The 17,066-nt window shown below is 34.4% G+C and overlaps 1 protein-coding gene across 2 annotated transcripts in view; it reads left to right on the top strand.

Annotated features, from left to right (window-relative positions):
- Positions 1-17,066, top strand: part of Kcnh7 (potassium voltage-gated channel subfamily H member 7) — a 469,024-nt gene that overhangs the window by 301,882 nt on the left and 150,076 nt on the right. The window lies entirely within an intron of this gene.

Below are 17,066 nucleotides of genomic sequence, written 5' to 3' on the forward strand. Positions count from 1 at the left end.
TTTATAGTTGCAAAGTTTTTTGGGCTTTTTTGTTTTTTTATTTTTTTGGGCCGCTGTGGGCCTGAACTCTGGGGCCTGGGCACTGTCCCTCAGCTCTTCAGCTCAAGGTTAGCCCTCTACCACTTGAGCCACAGCTCCACTTCCGGCTTTTTCTGCTTATGTGGTGCTGAAGAATCGAACCCAGGGCCTCATGCATGCAAGGCAAGTGCTCTACCACTGGGCCACCTTCCTGCTTATATTTACAAAGTTTTGTGAATATTTTGATTACTTAAGTTTTACAGTTTGTTTTGTTGCATATTTCCACTGCATTGGTTTTTCACTTTTCTAGTATTTTCATCTATAATCTTAAGAACACTTAAGCATTTAGTAAGCTATTACCACACAAATTATTTTATTTTCTTTTAAAAAGCTATTTAATATAAAACTGAATTTTCTGTAGGAAAGGTGTTTTTATGTTTTATTTTTGTTAATATTTCTGGTATTTTTAGATTCACAAAATGCTGTTTATTATTTCTCCACCTTTAATTTTTCAAGATTTGCTTTCTGCCTTATTATTTTATTTGCTTTCATAAATGTTTTATGTAGAAGTGAAATAAAAGTGATATTAACTACAAAATCTGCTCTCTACTATTTAAAAGTCTATCTTACATGTGTTCTATTTTTTGACTTATTCTTTATTCACATATTTCTTATATTTTGAATGTATTAAACTTAGGATATTTCTCTTTATCTCTTTGGATATTCCTTATAGTTTCTACTTGATGAATATGGATGCTGTTTTTTGTTGTTGTTGTTTGTTTTTGTTGTTATTTTTTGTTTTATTTGTCAGTCGTGGGGCTTGGACTCTGGGCCTCGGTGTTGTCCCTCAGCTCTTCAGCTCAAGGCCAGCGCTCTACCACTTGAGCTACAAAGCCACTTCCGGTTTTCTAGTGGTTTATTGGAGATAAGAGTCTCATGGTCTTTCCTGCCGGGGCTGGCTTTGAACCGCAATCCTCAGATCTCAGCCTCCTGAGTAGCTAGGATTACAGGAATTACAGGTGTGAGCCACGGGCACCCGGCTTGGATGCTGGGTTTTTGGGTTTTTTTTTAATCTAAGATGCTTACATTTCATTGATATTTATATAATTTTATAAGTTAACTCATCATTAGAAGATTACTTATTTGCTTTTCTTTAATGTTCCTCCAATCCAAATTACTATGTCTTAAATCATGACACTCATCCCTCCCCACCCCCCCCACCCCTCCACCCCCGCTCATTTTCCTTCTATAGTTTTAAACCATCATTTAGTATTTAATTTAATTGTAGCTTTTATACTGAGTGATGTTTTATACTGAGTGGGTTTTCTTTGTTATTTATAACAAAATGATACTTCTCTTTTAATGTGATATTTATTCTAGTAAGCATGTACATTTACTGATAACATTAATTTTTTTTAATTGTGAAAATACTGTACAGAGGGGTTACAATTACATGGGCAAGGTAATGAGTACATTTCTTATCAAGCATTGTTGCCTCCTCCTTTATTTCTCCTTCCTATCCCCTCACCCACCCTCCATTAACCGCCCCCCCACCCCACCAAAGTTGTAAAGTTCATTTTTCGACATAATGACTTGTACATCTCATTGTTGCAATGAGTCCACCTGTATCCCTAGTTAAACGATTTGTTTTTTTCCCTTCCCCTCCACAAATTATGCCAACATCAAATATAATGAAAGTAGAGATTATACCGTGGGGGAGGGACATACAAAGCAACAAAGAAATCATCTTATACATAAGTTAGAAACAATCACAAGAAAGAAAAAAACATTTGGATACTTATCTTGGAGTTCATTTCACCTAATATCAAATTATCTGACCTTTTTTGATTGACTCAGACATATACTAGTTTTTGCAAATAAGGAAAACCATGGGGCCTATGTTTCTTTGGGCCTGGCTTACTTCACTTAATATTTTTTCCAAATCTTTCCGTTTCCTAACAAATGGGGCAATGTCATTCTTTCTGATGGAGGCATAGAATTCCATTGTGTATATATACCACATTTTCTTAATCCATTCATCTACTGAGGGGTATCTGGGTTAGTTCTATATCTTAGCTATGGTAAATAAGGCTGCAATAAACAGTCCTGTTGGTACCTTTAGTATGGTCTTGTTTGTGATCATTTGGGTAAATGCCCAAAAGTGGGATTGCTGGGTCATAGGGGAGCTCTATGTGGAGTCTTTTGAGGAACCTCCATACTACTTTCCAAAATGGTTGAACAAGTTTACACTCCCACCAACAATGCAGTAAAGTTCCCTTCTGTCCACATCCCCTCCAGCATTTGTTGTTCTTGGAGTTCTTGATTATGGCCATTCTAACTAGGGTGAGGTGGTATCTCAATGTTGTTTTGATTTGCATTTCTTTTATGGCTAGAGAGGTTGAGCATTTCTTCATGTGTCTATTGGCCATCCTTCTTTCCTCTTCAGAGAAGTTTCTCTTTAAGTCTTTAGCCCACTTATTTATTGGGCAGTTGATAACATTAATTTTTAATTGGTGCTAGCATATTTTATGGTCAATATTCTCAAATTACTTCATAATGTTTTCTTTAGACTGTTTTTTGTTTTGTTTCCTTATATGTTTGCTTTCTGTTCAGTATTTGATTATATTTATATTTGTTTTCTAGTGATTATTTTAATAATACAATTTAATGTTATCAAGTGTTATTCATCTGAAATTAGTTTCTAGAATTCATGGATTAAGTTCTGAGAAAAAGTATATAATTTCCTTAACCCCTTCTCTTTTCTCTCAGGCTATGTATTTTGAGCAAGAATAAAATTAACTTACTCTTTCTCTTTTCTCATCATGAAATGTTACTCAGTAATGCTTTTCTTAATACTCAAGTATCCTTATTCTTCTATCATTCAGCTTGTTAGTCGTTATACTATTTTGACTTCTAACTATTGCCAATATATCACTATATTACCTTCCTTTACTTGTGTTCATGTTTTCTCCTGATTTCTTTGGTAATTTAATTTGTCAAGTATATATTGTGATTATATTTGTCATTTTTGTTTTCATCTTAAATTTCTAGTGAAATGTATATATACATGCATGTATATATATCATATATGTATTAACCTTTTGCCAATATTTTCATAAATCTATCTTTAGTTCTCATTTTCTTAGGCAAAAGTTTCTAATTAATGTATTTTCAGAGATTTTTCATACTCAACACCCTTTTCTCCTCTTTCCTTAACTTTAAGGACAAGTTAGGTAGATCAGTTTTGTCTTGTAAATCTTGTTCCATTCTTTTCTAGCTAATATCCTCCTAAAGGAATTTTGTAGCTAATATTAATATAATACAGATCCAATATTCTGCATGATTACCCTTAACAATATCATACATTAGAATAATTATCAAAGTCACCAACTTATCAAAGTCACCAACTCCAAATGTTACGTATAGAAACAAATTGAAAATAAAATACTTTTCTGACCTCATAGTATTATTCTTTACAGTCTATATCTGTTTTATATTGCTTTTATTTTTCCACTGACATATTTAGCCATTATTGAATGATTCCTGGGAACACACTTCAGCTGAAGTCATCCTTTATTTATAACATAAATATCAAAAGAATCAATTTGTTTAGGAGTGTGTGATTCCTAGTATATGTTCTTCATTCTCTTCTCAATATCTTTCCTTTTCCTCCATGGAATAGTTGTCTCATATAGCTCATTAAATATTGTGAAAATAAAATGTAAGGGATTTCACCAGCAGAAAGGCATGGATAGAGATTTAGAAAGGGATTTAAATTGCTTATTTAAAACTGAAATACAAATGTACACTTAAAATTTTGGTGTTATAAATATGAGAAAATCTATATATGTACTCTCAGAATATAATATACAAACTATGTAACTTTATATTCATGAAAGTACCTCCTGGTGTGAAAGTTATGATGATCTCAGTAGAGATAGTGTTCCTTCATTTGTGAACATCAGTAATTCCTCTGTGCCATGGCTGTCACATAAAGAATACTAAAGGGAATATAAATATGCAGATAAAAATCATTTCTAGTACATTCCAAAGTCCCATTGTTTACAGCCAGAATAACAGTTTTGATGACACACTTTCTGTCATTATATGATCTACATTTTCTTTCATTTTGTTTAAAATTTTGAATAACTGATTGTTAAATCAAGCAGAAAAGTTAAAAAGGATCTAAATTACTTTGGATAGCTTCTAATATTATCCAATTTATTCTTCATATAATATGTCATCTTTGAAAATCCCTGCTGATTTCTTTCTTTAAAACAATTATTGTAAGGGTGATGTCACAGGGGTTACAGTTACATAGGCAAGGTACTGAGTACATTTTTTGTGGAAGAGTGTTACCTCCTCCCTCGTTTTCTCCCATTTTCCCTCCCCCTCACGCTCCTCTTCCAAGTTGTAAAGTTAAGTTCCCACATAGTGTCTTGTGAGTACAACTGTCGTAGTGGTTCACCCTTTGTCCTTTGGCTCACCACTGTGGCCCAAGTGGTAGAGTATTATCTTTGAGCACAAAAAGGCTCAGGGACAGTGAGTAGACCCTGAGTGCAAGTCCCAGGACCAGCAAAAGATACATACCGATTTATTTCTTTTAAAGTAAAATTTTACTAGTAAGATAAAATAATGACATAGGCTATTTAACACATCTTTTAGAAGTAGACAAAATCAAGTAGACCCTGAGTGCAAGTCCCAGGACCAGCAAAAGATACATAGCGATTTATTTCTTTTAAAGTAAAATTTTACTAGTAAGATAAAATAATGACATAGGCTATTTAAGACATTTTTTAGAAGTAGACAAAATCAAGGAAGGATGGAAGGAAGAGAAGGAGGGAGGGAGAAAGACAGGGTTTGAACTTAGTTCTTTAAACTATTGTTCAACTTCCTAGCTTAAGGCTGACGTGTTGAGCTGTGCCTCCAGCCCAGTTTTATGCTGGTTAAGTGAAGATGGAGTTTTGCAGAGTTTTCTTGCTGAACTGGCTTTGATCCAACCAACATCTGTGTCTCAGGATCTAAGATTACAGATATAAGTCACTACTATCAAACAAGACATATTCTGATGCAAACCCTCAAAATAATAATATTACATCAGCCCTACAGTCCAACTGTAAGCTTACATATCAGATAAGAGGATCTACACGGAAGTGTGGTTTAAAGCCAGACACCATTATGCACCCAATAAACATTTTAAACTGGCATTTCTTTCATCAGTAAGTAGTATGTGTAATTATGTAAGAATATCTATGCGTGTCTGTATGCATGCACACATTATGCCATTGGCCAGTAGGATTTCACTGAGAAATCTTTTCAATGGTAAAACCTTTCAGTAAAAGGCTATTGTTTGTTTAAGAAGATGCATATTTTCAGGGCTGGGAAGGTGGCTCAGTGGTAGAGGCTTTGTCTTGCATGCATGAGGCCCTGGGTTCGATTCCCCAGTTCCACATAAGCAAAATGAAAAAAAGCCGGAAGTGGGGCTGTGGCTCAAGTAGTAGAGTGCTAGCCTTGAGCTGAAGAGCTGAGGGACAGTGCTCAGGCCCAGAGTTCAGGCCCCACGACTGGACCCTCCTCCCCAAAAAAAGAAGATGCATATTTTCATAAATTTAAGTACTTCTCCAAAGATACAAATAAAATGTGAAATGAAGACATAAACAGCCTGGATTCTTTTAATGAAGTATTACATTGATATGTTTAAAGGTGAACAAAAGGTACTAAATACACAATAGAAAAGATAGATCACAGAAAGGGATTATGATAAATTAAGCTGAATAAGTTCTGGATACCAGAGACTTGTTTAGTAGAGAATGCAGTGGTAAGTCATTTCTCAGTATTAGGAGCTCTACAGAAGAAAAGTGGGCAGCTTTCTTTGGGAAAATAAAATTTTTCACAAACATATTACCTGCAAAAGATAGGATCTGCCACAAATAATAATTTGTGTCCTCTAGAATGAAACAAGTACAGAAGTAGCTGTATCTATCAAATTGATAAAATGCCAACTAACTGAGCCAATTAGCTTCTACAAATGAATATAAATACCAAATAAAGGATATAATTCATTACATTTTCAGATTGATGGCTTCTGTAAAAATATCTACAATCTAAACAATGGAAATGTCACATACTAAATAAGAAAATTTTACTTTTTCTATCAACTATACATTTGTGATATGTTAAGATTCCATTGAAAGTTAGAAATTTATAGTTATGTTCTCTTTACTCACTGAAAGATAATTAATTAATGTTTTCAAGATATTAAATAACTATGTTGCCTGTCAAATCTACAGAAGTGTTTTTTTTCCCTTATTCTTCACTTTTTCCCATATCTTGAATTACAAACGATCTCTAGACTTTTCATGACTCTAACTTCAAATCTACTCTTTGTTCCTCTATAGATTTACTCCCTCTGTACCTCATAGTAGGAGTGGGGGAAACTATTGGGTGGGAATTCCCTAATCAGCCTGCCCCCAGGAAATATATTTCCCCTCCTGACAAGCAACTCTTAGAAAAGTTCAAATCTTCTCTTGAGAAGATATTCTCTTCATTTTCTTCAAAATCTGCCTTCACCAATGGCCTCCTCACTTGCCAATGTTTAATACTGGCTTCTTTCTCTGTTGATTATACTCATGTTGCTGAGAATAAATAGCCTACACATCAACAGACACATTTTGTTTATATCACATCATATTTTTTAAAGTTTTAATTAGTTGAAATTTTTGCCAGCATTTTAAAAATGGAATGTTGCACATTAAAATTAGGATATCTAGCTTAATTTTTTCAAAAAATATGAGTATCTAACTATATATCCCACATGTTCAAAATAAGCTGGCACCAAATACTAGCCACTTTTCAGATGGGGCCTGTGCTTTTCAGTTTGATGCGTGTCACCCTTCTTCTTAATTTTTGTATGTAGCTGGTAGCTACTTCTCTTTATTTCTAGTACTTGCCTCTTTCAATAGGCATTTTGATTTCCCACCCCTACTCACCTGTTTTCATTATATCCATGCTTCCTTAGCCCACTAATTGACTTCTGTGTGTTACTCTATATGCTGAATGTCCCATATTAAGTGGATTCCCTTCTTTTCCTGCTTTTACTCTCGATGTTACCATACTCCCTGCATCTTTCATCTGTAAAGCTAGTTAAGTAAAATATTTCCTTGCCCCTTCTCCCCACTTTCTCTGTATTTCTCCTTTGATTCTTGGAATCCAGCATCCAAGGTCTTGTACAAGGTAGAAAAGCATTTCACTACTGAAGTACATCCCCAGTACATACTTGACTCTATTGCTGCCTGCCTCACATCTGCTTGTCTAGAAGACAAATAAAAAATGAATACTACAAGAAATAAAAGGGAACACTAAGTTACTCTTAAACGCTGTTTACCTTCCCAGAGCTATTTTAGCATCCATTACTTTCACAGTTATCTCTAGACATCCAGATTGGGTGTTATTATTTGTTACTTACAGAATAAAGGCTTCACAAATCAGTATCTTCAAGTCATAACTCAAACTTTTATCATTACCTGGAATTTCCCCTGTCCTTTCAAAGATGATTAGTATTTCTGGAAAATTCAGCCTTTTTAGCTGAAACTTTTCTTCCTAGCTACCATAGATGGTAGCTCATCAAAAACTCTCATCAAAAACTCTCCTCTTTATTCATCATGAATGATGACTCACTACAAGCCAGAAAGCAAAGCTTCTCCTATTTGCCAATCCTCTCTTCTTCCTATAGAGGTGGACCAGGCATATGAAAGCAGATCTCTGAATCTCTCTTTCACAAAGCCCACTTCAATTGTCTTTTTCAGACATCCAATGCATCTGGTTTGGGCTGATGTTGTTAGCTTGGAGTGGTTTTTCTCATTTTCAGCTTCTCTTCTTCATATTCCATGCACTACTACCACATATCAGATAATAAAATTCTCTCATATTCTTTCCAGTTGTTTGTACCATTGTCTACTAATATCTAAAACACCAATGCCTTATATTCTTTTGTTTTCTATTGCTTAAAAATATTTAAAACTCCAAAGCATTATGTTTTCATAACGTAACATACCTATCCCAGTAAGCATCTTGGTATTTTTAGCTTCACATCCCATCATATCTCATAGTTTATTAAAGAGTATGTGAAGCCACCATTCTTTCCATGTTGCATTATTTTCATCTCATGACATCATCTCTCCTAGAGCAAATCTATCCTGGAGAACATTTCTCCAGTGTATGTTTCCTTCACCCAAACAGATCTACACGATTATTCTCTATTACAATAGCATTTCATACTTGACTCTATTGCTGCCTGCCTCACATCTGCTTGTCTAGAAGACAAATAAAAAATGAATACTACAAGAAATAAAAGAGAAGGAAATATCATGAAGGGAGGTTGTGGAAAACTGAAGAACACTAAGTTTAAAGTGGCCAATAATAACCTTCAGTTCTACTGCATATTAAGGAATTGTATGCACTTTTACATGTTTATCATATGTACCAACAATAAGTATTCAAACCTATTTTAGAAACATAAATATTATTATATTAAGTAATTAAACTATTGTTTCCTACTATATGAACATTAGTGAATTTTATAATTAATGATAAGCAGCACCTTTCAAGATAGTTGAAATTCAAATTATTTTGCCTCACATCAGAAACACGGAAATTCTTCAGTGTGTTTTTTATCACATTGTTTAAGTCATTCTATTGCACACAGAAGTTTGAAAATCATAGTCTAATTTCACTGATGTTTATCTAAAGTTAAAATATGGATTTTATGTCAAATAAATATAATCATACACCAAAATAATTATGAATTTCTATAGCATATTATTTATTTTTTATTATATATAGATATTTATTGTAAACATGTACAGAAGGGTTATAATTACATGAGTAGGGTAATGAGTACATTTCATAGCGAGCACTGTTACCTCCTCCTTTGTTTTCCCCCTATTATCACTTCCCTCCCCACCTCCCCAATGCCTCCCACCACCCCCCATCCCGACATTGTAAAGTTTGTTTTCAACATAGTGTCCTGTACATCTCATCCTCATAATGGGTCAGCCTACATCCCCATTTAAGCATTCCATTATAACCCTTCCCCTCCCAAAATTACAAAAATGCATATACAAGATGCAAAACACCAGAATCAAATACAGTGAAAACAGGGGTTATACAGTGGGGGAAGAACATACAAAAGAAACAAAAGAATCACATAGTGCATTACAAGTACATTTAAAACACTAACAAGAAAAAAAATATTTGAATTCCTGACTTGGATTACATTTTGCTTCACATTGTAGTAGAGTTTGAAATTTGTTATTGACATTCCTCCAGCGCTGTTCTTTCTACTAAGGATTGTTTTTGCTATTTGGGGGTCTCTTATTGTTTTATATGAATTTTTTGATTGCTTCTTCCATTTCATTGAAGAATGAGGTTGGGATATTGATAGGTATCACATTGAATTTTTAGATAGCCTTTGGCAGTATTGCCATTTTCATGAGGTAGCATATTATTTCTGACAGTACCTTTCAGAGTTTCAGAAGTGAACTTTTTCATTTAATCTTATTAAGATATGTAAAGGAGATCCCATTATCTTTCAAAAGGTTAAAATTGCACTTTTCAAATAAAAGAGAATTTCACTTTTATGCTTACTAAAATCAAAGTTTAAATTATTCTGAAAGCTACAACAGAAGCTAAGTTTATATACACAAAATGCAGTCCATAATTTAGGCAATTATCTTTCTAATTTAAGCCACTAAAATGTATTCATATGCTTTGGATTCACTCACGGTAATTAACACATAAAATATATATTTGCCTCAACAGTTACATTACTCTCTCAAATTTGTATCTCAGTTTTCAGACCCCCAAGCTAAAGATCAAAGAAATTTTCTGTACAGTTCATTTACAAAAGGGCTTTCACAGTGTTTTTGCTGTTTTCCATCGGAGATTAAGGTCATTCTCTAATTCAAAGACAAAGAGAGCTGAGGAATAATGCAGAGTTTTCCACCTAGCAAGCATTACTATCAAAACAATCTATTATTCAGATGAATTTAATTAAAGGTTTTACAATGTAACCAATGTTTACTATTATTATGTGTTTCAGAAGTCTCTTCTCTTAGTGATTGTTTGGTATAGGGAAAGGATTTATGACATGGTTGCAAAAATCAATCAGAGAAAAATTCAGACATAGTTGCAATAAATTTTATATCTATCCCCTTCCAAGTATTTGGATTAAGTACATACTTCTAAGCTGAAGAAAACCACTGATAGATGAAAAATGTGCACAATTCCTATGTTAACAATGAATGTCCAGAACACCATATATGCATTAGACAGGCCTCATGTGAAGAACCATTTGTAAGATTTTGCTACCTAGCTAATATCAAATCAGGGACTATCTCTATTTATATAGCATTTGGGAAACTGGTGTATGCTTCATTTGTGTTGAAAAATTCCACCATTCCCTGTCAATGTGATGACCATATGATCATTCAGACTCAACCTGAGTCAAGTTACTGTCAATTCCGCATGACTTGAATGTACTTTTTCCCTTGGCATTTGGAAAAGGAAGAAATCAATGAAAGAGAAACTAAATCACAGCATGGATAAGTCATGCATTTATTTATTAAGCAGTTATTTTAAGCACCTGGAGATTGAATTAGGTACATGTAATACTGGTGTGTTTGCTTTAGTTTTGCTATTCTCCTCACTGAGGAATTTTAACCTTGAGTGTCTAAAAACAATCTATCACCATGCCCTGTTCCCTAATCTTGCTTATCCAATTCTATTTGTCTAATTCTTTCCTGATACACTGGCTGAGTTGGATACAGTGTCACTTAGACAACAGCAGGATTTGTGAACATGTTCTCAAAAGTGCCCTGTTGCAGCTTCTACTATGATTGTTCTCATGTATTACCATGACCCTTTCACCTGACCTTCCCCTGACCTGGCTTCCAGTGCCACATCAGAATTCACATTACTTCACAATTCCAATTTCTTTCTAGGCTTGCTGCCATTCTGAAAGAACTTGCTTTTTCCTCTCCATTTTTACCTTAGGCAAAGTCATGAAAGTCTTGGTCTTTCAAGGCATTACTGATGACCAATGTTTCTTTAAATCTCTCCCCAGCCCTCATCATATTTACCTTTAGGTTCACAGAGTCATTAGATTTCTTGGAGATCCTTTACTTTCACTAGACCCAAAACAGCACTAGCTAAACTGGCTCATTTGTTGCTCACTAATCAGGCTAGTTAATCAATCAGTACTAAATTCAAGTTGTATGGTACTTATTCCCAGGCTTTCTGCCGATGATAGCTTTCTTTGGCAATGCTCTGGATTGTCCTAGGAGCCCGTAAATCACATCAACCACTTCCATTTCTATTTAAGTGTAGGAAATATTTATCCTTTTGCAGGGGGCCTCTGAAAGTACCCCCCCCAAATGCCTAAGGCTGATATATCTATCATCTTCCCTGTTTCTCCCACCAAATTTGACCCCTTCTTGTTGTTGTTTGATGAGGGACTATAATAATCTCCCTCCTTACATCTAGGAATATAGCTAGAGAAACTGCTCCCACTGATTTTTTTTGAAACAGAAGGCATTTTTATTTGACATTGTTTCTGTCTCTTTTTCTCTTTACCTTTTCTCTTGCTTGTTTTTTGGGTGGGTATGAGAGGGCTCATAAAGGTGGAACAAAGATAATCAAGTACAACAGTGATACTCACTAGAAACTATGTGGAAAATGAACTGGCCATTTGTGAGTGATTTTTAAGGTTCCCATCTCATGTGCCAGATATGTGAGTACCCTGATTTCATCCAAGCACGTTAATACAAATTTATATGTTCTTATTTCAGGTGATAATAGCTGACAGTATAATTAATTCACAGAATAACTGTTTTAGATTCACAGGTAGCTATCCTTGCCTTTTCTAAACCTCTGTGGCATGCAGTCTGGATACTTTAATTTTGCACAGCTGGTGGAAATATTGGCTGACGTTCTGCCTCTCTCAGGGAGCTGTAATTGGGCAAGGAACTGCCTTACCTAACTTTAAGGCTTTTTACCATAAAAATGCCAAACACCTCCAACTTGGATTTAGCAGCAATGGATGTAGGACCAAATTGGCATCTGGAAAGAATGTGAAACCTAAGGCAGTAAGTAGGCTGAGGCCAGGGACAAGATAATACTGCAGCACAGCCTGAGAAAGATCCTTGCGGACAAGAGTACCTTGTTATAGCAGCCTTGGTAACCTTACTGTTATCCCAGTGAAGCTACAATTGAGTTTAAAGAGTTTACTTTCCTCTTCCCAATCCTGTATTCTTTCTAGACATTATTTTCTGAGAGTACTCCCCATTAAATCTATTAGAAAGTCAATTTTCAGGGAATCAATTTAAAATATTCTCCCACCTCCCACCACCGGCTCATGAATGGAAATATCTGGGCTTATGGCCTTAATAATATCCCCACTCCCCTTCTCTCCAAACTCTTCTCCATGCCTTACTGCAGAGTCTAGCTTGCACGACCACTTACATTTACGATTCTCTCTACCTTCAGGCCATGATTCAATAAGAAGAGCCTAGTAGTAAATTTGTTAGATTAACAAAATTCTAACAAATGACTAAGTATTTACTGTTTTACTGTAAAGAAATTCAATGATTAAAAGTATATAGGGAATTTTGCAGAAATATTTTCCTCCAAGAAAGATTGTTTCTAATATTAATGGATACTAGCAATGGTATGTTTTTTTGGATGAAATGTGTTCAAACAAAATTATGTTTGTATAAGTGGGTTTGTGTGTGTGTGTGTGTGTGTGTGTGTGTGTGTGTGTGTGTGTGTGTGTGTGCCAGTTCTGAAGCTTCAACTCAGGTTCTGGGCTCTGTCCCTGACCTTTTTGCTTTGCTCTACCACCTGAGTCACAGCTCCATTTCTAGCTATTTTTGGTGGTTAATTGGAGATTACAGGCTAACAGACTTTCCTGCTTGAATGGGCTCTGAACCACAATCTTCAAATATCAACCTCCTGAGTAGCAAGGATTACCGGGCTAAACAACTGGCACCTGGATTCATATAAGTAGCTTATTACAATGTATCATTTTTTCTAACAATGTGGGTGAAAAAACTTACTCTATTTTTTCCTATTTCAGATTTATTGAGATTTTTAGTAGATATGAGACTAAATATTATCTGTTGCAATTATTCAAGCTACAACAGAAATATGCTAAAATATGGAGATTTAACTTACAAGTATATTTTAATGTTAAGTACACAATACAACTATACCCAATATGCTTTCTTAAGTTTATGCCAGAAAATGCTAGCATTGAGCAAATTTCTCAATGTGTATTCTTTCCAGATGAACTACAGTTAGACAACTAAATCTGTAATGAAATATAACATGGTCATATTAACCTATTGATGCAGAAAAGACCATCTGTTACCACCTTGAGTATGACTAAACTATAGGAGTAAACTAAATGCTAGTGTGGTCATTAATTTAAGAAAGCCAGCAAGCTGTTTTTAAAGGACGATGGTAATGTAACCAATGAAGAATGAATGTAATTAGGTATTGACCTTCAATGCATAGTAATGAGCTTGTAAAATTGATTTGTAAACCACTTTATAATTCAATTTCATGAGCATTAAAAGCTAATCGAATAGCTTTGATACAGCTCACCAATTTTTACTTGGCAATTTACTAGAGCATATGAAGTTATTAGAAGAAATGTGTAAGAATATTTGTAAAACAATTATTGTCATGCACTGATATTTAATCATATTTGTACAGATTATTTGCTCTTCTTAGTTTATTAATCCAGAATTTCATGTTCAATATGGTTGTGGTTTATCTTCACATTGGGTTAGTTGATTCTGAAGAGAAAAATTTTATTTCAATTATATTTGACACTCTTCACTCACAGAGCACAAACATAAAGTTATTTATTATAAAATAAATACCCTACTTAATTCTGAGATGTTCTATAATGGACATTTTTATATAAAAGTTATTGAATGATGAGGAGCTTAGAAACACTTGTATTGCATATTCCAGATTAGTAGCTATTAATAATCTGAATAAATATATGAAAATGAGATTTACAAGATATGGTTTAGAGTTCACTGTGTATATCTGCCATTAAGCTCTATTCAACCCATCATTATTAATAAATAGAAGTCAATACTATCCTAGGAGATTCTAGGAGGTTAAGATAATCTAATTATAATGATCAGAGCAACTAAATACTCTAGTTTTTCCACAACAAAATTGAATACATAATTATCTCAGTTTAGAGTCTGACTTCAGTGTCATTTGCCATGCTCAGACATTCTATGAGGGCAAGAGTTCAATAGTTAACAAAACAGATGGAGGATCCTTCTTTTCAAGACTTCCACTAAAGTAGGGGAGAAAAACGTTAATCAGAAAATCACTAAGTCAAGGTTACAAATGAATTAGCTGAAGTATAATAGACTCTATGGAGAGTTCAAATAGTATAATCTTTTAGGGGCACTAGGGGAAAGCCCAACAAAATTAACACAGGAAATGGCTACATCTAAGGGGAGAGGGATAGCCAAATGAAGCAGGGGAGACGAGAGAATAACAAAGGATGAACTAATGCAAAAATGATACTCACTTGACACTGGGTTGGAAATGAACGATACAACTTGAGGGATGGGAGGAATAGGGAGGGATAAGCAATTCATTGTATAGAGTACAGAATTAAGAAAAGTAGGGGAAGGGGTGGATTGAAGTGGGAGGGTTAGAATGTTGAAGGTGTGACACTGATGAAGATGCATTGTATTTATAAACTGCTTTGTTATACAGCTCTTCTCTTTTACAATTACTTAAAGATAATCTTTTCAATCACTCAATCTATAATTATTAGGTATAGTAGAAAATTATGAAGGGGAAATGACTTGGCTCAGAAGGAAAGAAAAGCTTCTGTAATAAATAAATTTTAGGTTAAAGCCAAAAGGGTAAGCCTAACAGGCAGAAAGAAAGAAATGAAACAGAAGGAAGTTCTAAATGCTGAATAACTACAGGTCTCCAGAGAAATTAAAAATTCTTTATGGCTTGATTCTAGATTACATGGAGGAAAGTTGAACACAAGATAGAGATACTACAATTCTCACTGAAGTATCTTGTTTGGGGAGCAGTTTAGGTAATAGTTTGTGCTATCAGAGGTATTTTTTAAGATAAAAACTATTATTTACTAGCACTGGGGACTCACACCTATAATCCTAGCTATTCAGCAGGCTGAGAGCTGAAGATCTCATTGTGAAGCCAGCCTGGGCAAGAAAAGACTGTGAGACTTTGGTCTCTAATTAAGTACCAATAAGCTGGAAGGTGGAGCTGTGGCTCAATGACAGAGTGCTGGCCTTGAGAATGACAGTGCCCAGCTCTGGAGTTTAAGCCTCAGAGCCTCAAAACCAGCACACACACACACACACACACACACACACACACACACACACACACACACACACACTCACACACTCACACACTGATAGATTGATTGTGCCATACAAACAACAAAATCTCTGCAGAGGTAAACCATGGTGTTAGAACCTACTATGAGATTTTGAAGTGTCTAACTGATACCTCCTGGGAAATGTTGAGAATACCATTAGATACTCAGGTTTAGAAAACAGAATATAGATCTGAGTTAGAAACTGAAGTTTAGGTCATGAATTAAAGACAAAAATGAAAACAAATATTTAAATAAGACTATCCACTAGGATAATGTAATCAAAATGGAGAGAATTTCAGAAGATTTAAGAATGTCTTCCATGCATTGAGAAGTCCATAGTAAATATATTAAAATTTTGAGAAGTGTCTTCAATGCATTAAGAAGCTCATAGGAAATATATTAGAAAATAGCATTCATTATATTTGATTACTGCTATTTTATGAATGTAAGGGAGTATGATATATTGTAACCTAGAGACAAAAGGTGGATGACAATATATAATGGTAAAAATGGTATAATGGAGATTCAACTATTATACTAGCAATAAAATTATGTATTTTGAATTTTGTATAAATAATGCTTAGAGAAACTTGGATTCCTGATTATTGTTTGTGTGCTTTCTATTATCCTTTGATTTTCTTTTCAGGGTAAATTTTTATTTTTTTTTTATTGTGAGAATACCATTCAGAGGAGTTACAATTACATGGGCAAGATAACGAGTACATTTCTTATCAAGCATTGCTGCCTCCTCTTTGTTTCCCCTTCCCATCCCTTCCCATACTTCCCCACCTCCTCCCACCTGATCCTCACCCCCCCCCCCATTGTAAAGTTCGTTTTTGGACATAACGACTTGTACATCTCATTGTTGCAATGGGTCTACCTGTATACCTATTTAAACGATTTGTTTTTGCCATTCCCCATTTTTATAATTTATCATTCATGTTCAAAATATCATTAAGATTATATAAAGAATGAATTACCTGATAACTCCACTTCCAAACCAGTGAGCTCTTCAACATTCAAATTTTGGAGTGTGTTTTCTTTGGTCTTTCTCTGCTGTCATTCAACTCAAACAAACAATACAAGTTTTTATTGGTTTTAATAATGTCATAAATACATAAGGTGAAGTCTTGGTTTTTAACTTTGTGCAACATTTAAATATCTTTTAATTAAACCATATGTTTTTAAGTATAGCATAATATTCTAGAGTGTATACATGTCTTGATTTAAATCCAAGCATTCTTCTAATGGACATTTAGATTGCTTTTACTTTTGATGCCTTTGCAGTATGGCATTTGTGAATTGCTGAGTCCGATATAAAAGTATACTGTAAAAAATATTATAGATGAGTTTTCAAAGAGTTAATAGAATCTGCCACCCACCAGCAAAGTATCACAGTGAGCATGATTGTTTGTAGTATTAAATATGGTGCTCTTGTCTCTCTCTCTCTCTCTGTTTTTTTCTGTCCATTTACTGCTAAAGTGAAGGGTGAAAAAATAATACCTTCTTTGTTTAATTTTCCATTTAGCATATGTATTCAGCTAATATTTTCATATTGAATGTGTTAATATTTATGTTGATTAGCTAATCTTTA

The sequence above is a fragment of the Dipodomys spectabilis genome, unplaced genomic scaffold, assembly GCF_019054845.1.
Source record: "Dipodomys spectabilis isolate Male_0828 unplaced genomic scaffold, ASM1905484v1 ptg000256l, whole genome shotgun sequence".
NCBI lineage: Eukaryota > Metazoa > Chordata > Mammalia > Rodentia > Heteromyidae > Dipodomys > Dipodomys spectabilis.